Genomic DNA, 13,745 nt, shown 5'->3' on the forward strand with positions numbered 1-13,745 from the left:
TATAAACATTTAAGAGTACACATTACTAAAAAAGTTAGAACAATTTAAATTCTGAGAATTCCCCTTTTCCCACACCTTTATATAAATTGAAAATTATCATTTTATACCTTTGTCAAGTGAAAATTGGTGTATCACAGTCATATTAAATTACATTTTCTTAATTTTTAGGGCATTTCAACAATTGTATACATGTACTCTCAATATAAATTTTGAAATTGCTTATTTATCCTTTACCCATTTTTCTATTGATATGTTTGTTCAAGTGTTTTTTGAAAGATTGATCGAGGCATGAGTGTTGCCTGAATGCAACTGAAGGAAGATAAGATTTCAAAACCATAAATCTTTACCTCTTTGTACTGCTATAACCCTATTGCCTGTTTTGTTTAGGCCCAGAGTGATATTGTAGCCAAGAGAACAAGATAGCCAAAGTAATTCCCATCTTTAACCCAAGTCCTTTATTTCTCATTTTTGAACACTATGAAGAAAAATGAACATAGTGCCTTATTTGTTGAAAATTCTCTTTTTCTTCTCCCTGCCTTGCTCTCACTTTATTGCCTTTTGAGCCTATTTCTCTCTCCAAGACCATCTAAAAACTCCTGTCCCAGTCCAGACAATTTTGTTCTCCTATTCCATCCTTCTCTCTCACTACTATTTATTATGTGTTGGGAAAATATAATTAAAAACAAAATCTCCTGCCAACTCAGATAACCTCTCCACAAAGGTAGAAGAGAAAGAAAACAGTTTTAGTATCAAATAAGCATGTGACTGTTATCACAGGCAATCAACTAAGAAATTGCAGACAGAAAGAGATCTCACCCTCCTAGATGGCCAGGCAGATTCAGCATAGCATACATGTCCTCAAGTGAACTAGTAACTAGTCCTCCAGTAAGAGGGGTGTTATTCCTTTTTGCACCCGGGAAAATAAAACACGTAATTTTTTCCTTTTTTGTTTTGTAGCTACCCTTGACATATGCAAATAGGTTTTACCTCACTGGGCCTGTCAACACCAAAACTTTCTACTGAGTACCAGGAAGACTAGGCCAAAGTCCTCAGTTGTGAGAGGGTGAGGGGAGGGACAATGCTTTACTGTCCCTGAGGAAAAGTCCCAGAGGTGATTAAAACACCTCTAGTTTAGACTAGCAGTCTGTGTTCACAAGTTCCAACCCTACTCCTGCAACTTATTTGCTGAGAGTGCTCTGGAAGCAAAGTATTTTAACATTTGCCAATCTCAGTTTCCTCATCAAAAAAAACTGAGAGGATGGTTACTTATGTAGCTCCTTCCAACTACAAAATTCTATTTTTCATGCACTGCATGTACACAGAAAATAAATGGTAATGCACTTATCCAAACAGATGCCCTAGTAACAGCTGAAACAGACAAATTTTCAGAAAATTGAAACATAACTTCCAACAATTTAGGGAAGCCACTGAGAAGGTAGAGAAGCAGAAGCACCAGGACTCCTCACCTAGAACATTATGGAGAAATTCACCCAAAACCACCAACAGCCTCACAAAGGGCACAGCCTTTCCTGGGAAATGATCACCAAATGTCTGTGCACTGAGTGCAGCTAAGTTCCATCCCTGACCTTCCAGCCATATCCTGAAAAATCATCAACTCAGTCCTTTGGGCATTTGACTATAATGATATCTAAATTATAAAACTATTTTAAATACCAAAATTTACAATGTTCAAATTTTACGGATAAAGGGCTGTTCTGCTATTTCCTAACTTGTCGATAAATCTAAATAATGTAGATGTTAAATAAATGTAAGTAACTTTCTCATGTATCTATGGCATAATAATACTGCATAGCAAACAACCACAAAAATTTCAGTGGCATCCATCAGACATTTACATAGCTCACGAGTCTGTGGATTTCAGCTGATCTGGCTGAGTTCATGCATGAGTGCATGGTAGGACTAAGAATCAGCAAATGTAGGACTCCTCCGCTGGGAGGACTGGGAGGACACAGCTCTTCTCCAGATGTCCTCAGCATCCAGCAGGCCAGCCTGAGCACCCTCCTCAAGATGAGGCAATACAGGCAAGTGAAGGCTCCTTTCCAGCCTCCGCTTGGTCAATTTGCCAAGTCTTAGAGTGACCAACTAGTCCTGGTTTGCCTGGTCTATCCCACATCCCACATCCCATAGAAAACCCCTCTCAGCTCCAGGCAAACCAGGGTATTTGGTTACCCTACAGCGTCCCTTTGAGCAAAGCTGGTAACATGGCCCAGCCCAGAGTCAGAGTGGGAAGGCACTCTAGAGCTACATGGCAAAGAGCAAGGATAGAATCAAATCATTAATGCAATCAGTCTGCCACAGGAGGTTTTTATTTTCTTGCTACCTAAGTGTTCTATCCTTGGGTTTCCAATAAAACAATTTAGAGGTCTGATTTCATGTTCCAGACCTATGATTCCACCTCAGTTCCTAGAAATGTCCTTGACAAACAGTTCCTCAAGCTTACCTCTTAACTGGCTAAGGTGTAGCTTTTTGAAAAATTGTATCTTCATTGTTGAAAGTATTACAGATATCCTCTATATTTCCCCCATTGATCCCCTTCACCCACTCCTGCCCCCTCCCAGGCCTTCACCACACTACTGGTCTGCCCATGAGTTATGTATATATACATATAAGTTCTTTGGTTACTCTTCCTGCCTGCCCCCCTCCCTCTGAAATTTGTAAACTCTTGACTTGATACTAAAATTGTTTGGCCCAGTAAAAACGTTCTAACCTATAGGTTTCAGACATACAGAGATAGGACCTTTGACAGTTCCTTCTCAATGACACAGATCAAGTATGTCCTAGCTTAACCTATTAATAATTTTCTCATTAATTGCTAAAGCCCTACAGGATACCTCCAAATTAAAGAACTTTACATTTGACCTAACCTACAGAAGTAATTAACAAAGGTATATGAGACCCTCCCTCCTCAAAAAAAACAAAAACAAAAAAGGGTTTTTCTACCCAGATTGTCAAAGCACGTGAACTTTCATGTGAACTGTGCAGCATTAGGCAGATATTCCTTGTTAGCATTACAGAGAAAAAATAACGTTTCATATTTCAAAACACTTAACTCTAATATTCACTTTTGGTCCATCTAGTTATTTCATCAGATCAGTAAAAGAGACTGATCAGCTCCATATTTGAGCAATTTTTTTCTTTTTTATATTCTTATTAAAGTCTCTATTGCTCACAAGGATCTCATAGAATGTCTTTTAGGGAAGATAATATCATTAATCATCTAATTTGGGCTGGAAAACATTTTGGTATTTCATTTAATCCTCATAATAAACTCGCGCAATTTACTATCATCCTCATTTTCAGAAACTTGAGAATGAGGACATTGTGATCTTGCTCCTCAGGATTATCTGATCCTGCCTTCAACTGTCCTTAAATATTTAATGATTATGTCTCCAGTAAAGAAGATAATGTGTTCTATGCAATCATTCTCAATGACTGTTTCTCAAGCATAAGCAAGACCTACCTGAGATTTCTGTAAGAGCAGATGAGGAAAATGTGCACACCTCTGCTAAAGTCAGGGATTTTATAACCTATGCTCCTTGCTCATCTCCCATAATCCTCTAGCTCTTATAATAATAAAAACCGCCTCCCTATATGTATGTCAATTCATATATTATTGGGACTAATTATATTGTTCACTTAGCTAAACATCTCTATATTCAATATTAACAACATTTATTAAATATGTTACTCATTTGATCCAAAGAAAAAAGTAATATACTAGTATACTATCCTTTCCATAATAAAAAGTCATATAAATAGATAAATGGATAAAATATAATAAAATTATAGAAACAGATGATATATTTTATTATGTATGAAAATATACACTTTTTATTTTTATTATGTATAGCATATAAAAATTACATATTTTACTATTTTATACAATGATGAATTATATTATTTTGTTACATGTACAATTTATATAAAAATGATGACAAATATGATACCTCAGATCAGTGAGGAAAGGATAGATAAGTTAATAAGTCATATCAGAAAATTATCTAATCTTATGCAAAAATATATTCTAGAATGATTAAAGATTTAAATATGAATAGTAAGGAGTACTAGGTGAAAATACAGAAAAATGTCTGTAAATATCAGGGTGGGGAAAGAGTTTATAATATAAGATCATAATATAGAAACTATATGAGAAAGGCAAAAAGAGAGGCAATGTTGTTTCCCAAAAGTTATTGTTAAAAATAGATGTTACCAAAAATGAAGGAGGGCTCTGAAGACTTTATCACGTTATTCCCCTACTATTTGACTGAGTGGTGATGAGTGGATGGGTCAGAATAGATGCATGCATACATCGGAGATTACCATGTGCTAGGCAGCATGCTAGGCTATGGGGATGCTGAGATGATTCCATTGTATGATAGAAGAACTAGAGTCTTGTGAATCAGATTTCTGCTCATAATAAGAAGTCATGGTAGCAACAAGTTTTGGACAGGCAAGGAGACTCAGAGTTACCAATCCTAAAATTGGGAGAAAGATATATATCAGAGGTCCTGGAAATGATGAGAGCCAGAGCAATGTCCTCAAAACAGGTCTCCTTGGATTTTACTCTGCTCATGTGTGTGCTAGAAATATTCCTGACCAATGACTTGTTTTCCCTTAACCTCAGCAGCCTCATTTATAAAATAAAGGTCTTAAGCTCATCCTTAAGGTCACTTTTTATTACAACATATACCAGCCTTTCAAGCAGCTTCAGTGTCATAAGACAGATCTCCAGGCCGATGTACACTCTGACCTGGAGTATTTGTATGAATCATATGTGCTAGGACTGCTGTGGTTTTGCCCTGCAAGTTTTTCCTGAGCTGAACTGTTTCCAGAATCGACTGTCTCTATCTCTCACCTCTCTGGGGTCTGGGAACTCATGAAAAATTCTCATAAGATTTCATGTATCATTTGTGCTGTCAGTTTTGCCTTCTCCTGAAGAGATTTGCTTTCTTGCATAACTACTTAGAAAAGTTTACAAATTTGTAATTAGATAGCATTTCAAAGACTCTTGGTTAGGAGAGAGGCACTTGCTTTCTTAAGGGTATATGCTGTGTAAATGGAAAGAGCATTGGCCTGGGAGTAAAGAATCTGAATCTTTGTTTCAGCAAAGTCATTAGACTACATAGCATTAGACAATTATCTCACTAAAAGCAGACAAAGCCCGTGGAATTGAATTGGATCTGCTAGGCCATTGGTGTGAAGGATTTTGCTGTTGTAACACTACCACCTAGTGGGAAGTCTGATCAGAAAAAAATTCAAGATATTCCTAAAAAGGTTCTTTGAAACACCTCTGTATGAAATATTTGGGGTTCATTATTAAACAACAGCAAAATGATAAGGCAGCATTCATTGTAGTGTGATCATTGGAGTCACAATACATGAGTAAATGATACATGAAAAAAATGACATTTGTGGTCAAGTAATTTTGGATAACCCAGAGTAAAACAAAAATAACAAGCTTTTATTAATTATTGTGAGGCCTCTTAAGGCATTTAATATGCTAATTTGATTTTGGCTCTCTGAGAAAAAGAATTTATAATATATTCTCAGTGCTACAGTGTACTTTTACTCACCTTGTAATGTTTTTAGAATCAAGAATTTCACTTATAATTGATGTGAATTTTAATGTATAAATTTTTACCCAAAGTTACTGAATCGATGGCAATACTTACAATTATATCTACACTTTTATTGAGGATAAATATAGTAGGATGCAGATTTCACAACCTTCATTTGAATATTAGTCTCTTTTTCTTGGAACATCTCATAGATTATGTCCCTCATAATACGTTTCTATGATAGAGCGAATAAAAAATGTTGATCTAGGGCTGTAAGAGATCAACCAAAGGACTTGTACGCATGCATATAAGCATAACCAATGGATAAAAGACACTGGGGGGGGGGGGCAGGTAAAGGCATGTACTGGGGGGAAGGGGAGGCCGGGGGAAGGTCAATGGGGAAAAAAAAAAAGGAGACATATGTACTACTATTTGTAATACTTCAAACAATTAAAAAAAATAATAAAAATAAAAATAAAAAAAATGTTGATCTAATTATATTGGAATGATTATCATGAAAAACTGGTTGATCATGCACTATCTTGGCCCTCTTCCTCCGCAATCACATTCACTTTGTGATCTATTCAGTGGCTTAAGCTCAACAATTAGCGCAGCTGGAAAAAGTAAATCTGGCTAAAAATACTAAATTTTAGCAGGACCATAGGAGAATGGTGAGGAGTAGGGACTCACTATAAGTTTTTTCAGTCTGAAGTTGTGTGCCGACAGGGCACTGCAGGAAACTTACAGGTACTTAACAAACCATAAGGAAGGAGCACAAAATAGAACTTAGGGGCCGGGCACTGAACCTAGAACTCCATTACTGATACATCATCTAAAAATCAGTGTATTCCACATTTCAGGTTTTGACTTGTAGCTTCAATACAGTTCTGCCATGTCTGAGACACCGTCTGGAATTTCCAGATTAGAATCTTAGAAGCATTCCTAGCCAGGTTTCCAGAAATGAACCCGTGGCCGTCAGCAGACTTGTGTGAAAACAATAGCATGTATGTCAGGTCCTGACTTTCCATCCTCTCTGGCCCTCAGGCCATTTCCTTTGCCCCACTCTTCAACACTGACTCACCTGGCCTGGCTCAGCTCACACCCTCATGCCCCAGAGTAGTGTCTTTCAGAGGTTCCTGCTTAAACATTTTATGCCAAAGTTAGCATCAGTTATAAACAGTCACTGTAAATAAACTGGGAAATAGATGAAGTGAGGTTAGATGTAATAGCAAAATAACTATCAGATTTTTTAAAAACCTTCAGAGTATTTTAAAACAATACCTCAGAGAGGGAAGTAGAACTTGGATTAGGGACTTCTTCTCTGAAAGACAAACGAGCAGCAGTTTGTTAAAACAAGTGAAATGAAGCAACGTCCTCTGACAATAGTCTAACTGATGCAGGATTTAAATATTTAGTGAAAATTTTCAACTGGCCAGCTGTCTTGGTTTACCTGAGACTGAGAGTTTTCAGTGCTAAAACCAGAACTGACCCAGGCAAAGGAGGATGGTTGGTCAGCTTGAGGAAGTAACATGAGAAATGTCATTATGTAAATTTTCTAATATTTAAAAATCTTATTTAATTTCTCTAGGCCTCACTTTGCTTGTCTGTGAAATAGAGTTCAGAATGATGCCTACTCCTGTGGTGGTCAAGATTCAACAACCAATACACAGAAGTGCTTAGAAACAGTGCCTGGCAGATGGCAAGTTACTCAATAGATTCCAGTTCTTATCATAATTATGCTTGCTATTATTTTATGAGGCACTCATGAATGTGTGCCTTGTGAAAATGTAATGAGCAACTGCAACGAATTCTATAGGTTTTGTTCTAAAAATATACACACAATTGCCCTGACCGGTTTGGCTCAGTGGATAGAGCGTCAGCCTGTGGACTGAAAGGTCTCAGGTTCGATTCCGGTCAAGGGCATGTACCTTGGTTGCGGGCACATCCCCAGTGGGAGGTGTGCAGGAGGCAGCTGATCAGTGTTTCTCTCTCATCGATGTTTCTAACTCTCTATTCCTCTCTGTAAAAAATCAATAAAATATATTTAAAAAATAAATAAATAAATAAAATAAAAAAAATAAAAATATACACACAATATAATTTTAACTATTTGACACTTAGCTGTCCAACACTTTCCACTGGGCATAGACATTCTTTTAAGAAAATCTCCAGGTGTGATTATTAAAGATAAAATAAATAATAAAATTAAGTACCCTGTAGTCTGTTGACAATCATTTAATATAGGCTCTAACTGGTCTCCACTGCCAAGATACAAATTAAAGAATTAAAGGCCCCAATGGCCCTGACCAGTTTGGCTCAGTGGATAGAGCGTCGGCCTGCGGACTCAAGGGTCCCAGGTTCAATTCCGGTCAAGGGCATGTACCTTGGTTGCGGGCACATCCCCAGTGAGGGGTGTGCAGGAGGCAGCTGATCGATGTTTCTCTCTCATTGATGTTTCTAGCTCTCTATCCCTCTTCCTTCCTCTCTGTAAAAAATCAATAAAATATATTTTAAAAAATAATAATAATAAATAAAAATAAAGACCCCAATGATTGCCCATCTTAAAATTAAAATGAATGGAAAAAGAATTGTTCCCAGAAAGGGATTTTGAGTTACAGGAAAATAATTTGCCTAATATCACACTGGAAACCATCCTAAGTTCAGTATTATGCTAGTGCTTATGTCTTTAAAAAATACCATTTTCTTCTGGTGATTCTTACACAAGGGATTCTGTGCATAGAAATCATGGCAGATCATCTTTATGTACTGATTGATTATTATATATCTCACTATCAACACTACCACTAGAATATAAGCTATAAGTCAGGGGCCTTATCTGTCTTATTCTCTACTGTGTATAGTGTCTATAATGGTGCCTAACCCATAATAATTATTTAATTAAAAGAAGATATAGCAATGCCCTGGCTGGTGTAGCTCAGTAGATTGAGCATCGCCCCATGCACCAAATAGTCACCAGTTTGATTCCCAATCAGGGCACATACTCAGGTTGAAGGTCTGATCCCCAGTTGGGTGCATATAGGAGGCAACTGATCAAAGTTTCTCTCTCATATCAATGTCTCTCTCTCTCTCTCTCTCTCTCTCTCTCTCTCTCTCTCTCTCTCTCTCCCCCTTATTCCTTTATCTCTCTCTAAAATCAATAAAAACATATTTTTTTTAAAAAGATGATAGCAAAGTGTCTGCCAGGTCTTACCAGGAATTTCTCCTTTTTAATACACCATTTAAAACTTAGTGCTTTAAATTTTCTAAAGACAAGTTAAAAGTAAGCAAAATCCAAACATTTTCTTTTCAAAATAATTTTAACAAGTACATGTTTGACTTTATTCAACAGATAAGATCTTCTTCCTTAATATTATCCCCTTGGGGACACTTTTCCAGTGTCTAGACATAAGCACCAGCAGGAATCTGGATTTACATATTAATGGAATTATCATATACTATTTTTTAAATAAATCTTTATTCAGATTATTACAATTATTTATCCTTTTTCCCCCCATAGCTCCCCTCCACCCGGTTCCCACCCCACCTTCTGCCCTTACCTCCCCCCCCTCACTGTCCTCATCCATGGGTGTATGATTTTTGTCCAGTCTTTTCCTAAACCACCCATACCCCTTTCCCCCTGAGGATTATCAGTCCACTCCCTTTCTATGCCCCTGATTCTATTATATTCACCAGATTATTCTGTTCCTCAGGTTTTTAATTCACTTGATTTTTAGGTTCACTTGTTGATAGATATGTATTTGTTGTTCATAGTTTTTCTCTTTACTTTTTTCTTCTTCCTCTTCTTTAAGAATACCTTTCAGCATTTCATATAATACTGGTTTGGTGGTGATTAACTCCTTTAGCTTTTTCTTATCTATGAAGCTCTTTATCTGCCCTTCAATTCTGAATGATAGCTTTGCTGGGTAGAGTAATCTTGGTTGTAGGTTCTTGCTATGCATCACTTTGAAAATTTCTTGCCACTCCCATCTGGCCTGCATAGTTTCTGTTGAGAAATCAGCTGTCAATCGTATGGGTGCTCCCTTGTAGGTAACTAAATGTTTTTCTCTTGCTGCTTTTAATATTCTCTCTTTGTCTTTTGCTCTTGGCACTTTAATTATAATGTGTCTTGGTGTGGTCCTCTTTGGATTCCTTTTGTTTGGGGTTCTGTGGGCTTCCTGGACTTGTAAGTCTATTTCTTTCACCAGGTGGGGGAAGTTTTCAGTCATTATTTCTTCAAATAGGTTTTCAGTATCTTGCTCTCTCTTTTCTTCTGTCACCCCCATAATTCTGATGTTGGTATGCTTGAAGTTGTCCCAGAGGCTTCTTACACTATCTTCAACTTTTTGGATTTTTTTTTCTTTTTGCTTTTTCGGTTGAGTGTTTTTTGCTTCTTTGTATTTCAATTCTTTGACTTGATTCTTGTGTTCCTCTAGTCTGTTGTTGGGTCTCTGTATAATATTTTTTATTTCAGTCAGTGTATGTTTAATTTTAGTTGGTCCTTTTTCATATCTTCGAGGGTCTCTTTATATTTATCGGCCTTTTCTAGGATATTCTTGAAAAGCCTTATAACCGTGGTTTTGAATTCTATATCCAGTCGTTTGTTTTCCTCCATTTCTTTCATTTGTGATCTGATTCTTTGACGCCGCATTTTCACTGCTTCCCTGAGTTGGTAGGGTAGATTTGTGTGCTAGGTTTCCTATATGGCCCAGTGGGTTGGCCTCCCCAGTTAACCTGAGGTTGACACTCTTGGTGCACCCCTTTGTGGACTGTGTGTACAGCCTTGTTGTAGTTAAGTCTTGATTGTTGTTGGTATCACTGGGAGGAATTGACCTCCAGGCCAGTTGGCTGTAAGGATCAGCTGTGTCTACGCTGGGAGAAGTTCAGTGCTGGAGACAGCCTTATAGGATTAGACTTGCCAAATTGCAATAGCCTCTGTGCTCAGCTTGGATGGGGTGGAGTCTCAGGGCGGAGCAGACAGTCTTGGCTTCCAGTCAGCCTTGCACTTGCCTGCGTGCGCGCCTGCTGACCTCTGCCTTCCCCGGCTCCCGAGTCTCCGCCCAAGAGTCCAGATTCCCCCCACAAGAGCGTGGGTCCCCAGGGACTCACCTGGAACTGGGGTTCAGTGCAGTCAGAACTGGGGCTCAGTGCAGTCAGGAGCTTCTGACTCCCTTCCACTAGGGAAAGCCTGTGGCAACATCCACAGCCTTTGTGCGCACTGGCATGCGCGCGCCTGCAGCCTTCTGCCTTCCCCGGCTCCCAAGTCTCTGCCCGAGAGTCCAGATTCCCCCCGTAAGAGCGCGGGTCCCCAGGGGCTCGCCTGGAACTGGGGTTCAGTGCAGTCAGAATTGGGGCTCAGTGCAGTCAGGAGCTTCGGACACCCTTCTGCTAGGGAAAGCCTGTGGCAACCTCCGCAGCCTTTGTGCACACTGGCGTGCGCGCCTCCAGAACCCTGCCTGCCGGGGCTCCCCTGGGTCTCCCCCGGGTCTCCGAGTCTCTGGGTGCCTTTCTCTCTACCTGACAGTCCAGACTCCCCCTGTATGAGCCTGGGTCCACGGGGTTTCGTCCGGGACTGGGGTTCAGTGCAGTCAGAACTGGGGTTCAGTGCAGTCAGGGGCTTCCTTCCCCCTTCCGCCAGAGAAAGTCAGCCAGGCTCTCAGCCATCCTTTCTCTCTGTGCGCACAAAGACCCTTTGCCGTACCTCCAATTCTCTGTGAGCTTTTCTCTTTCCTTCTAGTTGTAGAATTTTCACTCAGCCAGCTTTCCTGTGGTTCTGGATGGTGTCCATTCTGTCTTTTAGTTGTAGTTTTGAAATTGTTGTGCGAGGCAGCAGTTTAGGTGCTTACCTAAACCGCCATCTTGGTTTCTCCGGAATTATCATATGCTATTGCTTTGTAATTATTTTCTTTATACTTATTTATTGCTTTGTGTTTATATTTCTTTATATATTGACTAGAGGCTCGATGCACGAAAATTCGTGCAAGAATGGGCCTTCCTTCCCCTGGCTGCCAACACCGCCTTCACTTTGGCTGGAGCTGCCTTTCAGCCTTTGCTCCGGCCCGGAGCCACCTTTCTGCCTTCCCACACTGTCCAGACGCCTGGAGCAGCTGGGGTGGTGCATAATGCCCCCAGCCGCTTGGCGCCTGTGTATGCAAATTAACCCGCCATATTTGTTGGGTTAATTTGCATACTCACTCCTGATTGACTGGTGGGCTTCGCGAAGGTACGGTCAGTTTGCATCTTTCTCTTTTATTAGTGTAGATCTTTCTTATCTTATTTACAATCAGGTATCTTCAGAATAAGGGGAATGACAGATCATAGATTATGACACTGTTGACTAAAATTTGAGAACTCTGCTCTTGACTACACTCTCCTTCATATCCAACCACCCCCTCCAAAAGGAAAAGGTATACCTCTCCAGAGATAATAAACATTAGTTTTCCTAGATTCTTCCATTCTCTCTCAAAACAGCTATTTGAGACCTTGTATTAGTTTGGTAGGCTACCATAACTAAGTACCACAAAGTATCTGGCTTAAACAATAGAAATTTATTCCCATACAGTTCTGGCAGCTAGATGTTCACGGTCAAGGTATTGACAGTATTGTTTCTTCTGTCACCTCACTCCTTAGTTTGCAGATAGCTGTCTTCTCCCTATAACCTCATGTGATCTTCCCTCTGTGCATGTCTATGTCTTAATCTCCTCTTCTTATGAGGAAACCAGTCATATTGTATTAGAGCTCACCTAATGATCTCATTTTACCTCTTTAAAGACCCTATCTTCACATATAGTCACATTCGGAGGTAACTGGGGTTAGGACTTCAACATATGAATTTGATGGATACAGTTAAGCCCATAACAGACCTATATTTATGTTTCCATAACATATACATTCAAACATTAAGTTTATCAGTAAAAATTTTGGGACTACTGTACTTTATCAAAACTCTAGATTAAGTAGTCCAGATAAGGTAACTACAACTTTGACTAGAAGTTCCAGTTATTGGCAGAGATAGAGATGGTTTTACTACTTAATTTATTTGTATTACTTTTTCCATTTGGATTTGCAGCTCATCCATGCTTTTATTTATCAGAATGGATGCTTACTGGAAAACACACTAATCTTCTATGTGAAATCACCATCAGAATGTAGTGGCAGCCAATAGCAGTTGAGGAGACATGAACATCTGGCATGCTGCAGTTGGTAAAAATGAAGTGTTTAAAATGCTTAATGTAGTCACTTATCACTTTGTCATCCAGGCATTTTCATTTCCCAGTGAGATCCGACCCTCAATTGCATCTTAAATTTATGCAGTATCAATTACCTATGCCATTTGATACGGCACAACCTTTTCACAAAGTACCTGCTGGGGAATAGTTTCTTCTTGCTTAATGTCCACATTAATTTCCAAGACACCAGGGGCCTGAATAAAAATCAAGGTGCATATTAATTTCCTTCCCACTCAATTTTTTATTCAAGAATTATTTTCATGTATTAACCTTGGTGTGAACAATTTTCAACACCTCGCCTACAAAAGGCAGTTACATAGACAGAGCTCAGAGGCAGGAACCTCACTCACTTAATTGTAAAAATGGGGTCAGTGACCCATTTTTTTCAGCCTTTTATTGGGAAGTTTATCAGCAAGATACAACAAGCTCGTCTATGATTGCTGTTTTCGTATTTCCTGAGTGTATGTGTGATAAACATACCTTAGGCTTAGAATATAGACTCTATGGGAGAAAAGGTTTGAGAAAACTTCAATATCAGAACCAGTGGCCTGCAGAGAGAAAGAAACTAAGACCCTTATGTTGATGTTTTGCACTCTAACATCTCCTGTGAAAATCAGTGGTCCCAACATTAAATTGAAGCCTCAGTTAACATAAAGGGGGACAATTATAAACTATCAGGTGATTTCAGTACCTCAGTTTTATTGGCAGGTGAGAAAGAGATTATTTTTAATATCTCCATCCTGTATAAATAACCAGAAAGTACCTGCTGAGTATTAAAAGGTCATGAGTTAAACCTCCTCTGAACTTTGCCACTATAAATAGCCAGTGCATATAGTCAATTTCCAGGACACACTTCATTCTGAAAATGTAGTATTTTCCAGACATAAAGAACACAATGAAATGCAACATCATAAATATTCCATGAATTAGTTTATCCATA

Source organism: Plecotus auritus (genome assembly GCF_963455305.1).
Source record: "Plecotus auritus genome assembly, chromosome: 3".
NCBI lineage: Eukaryota > Metazoa > Chordata > Mammalia > Chiroptera > Vespertilionidae > Plecotus > Plecotus auritus.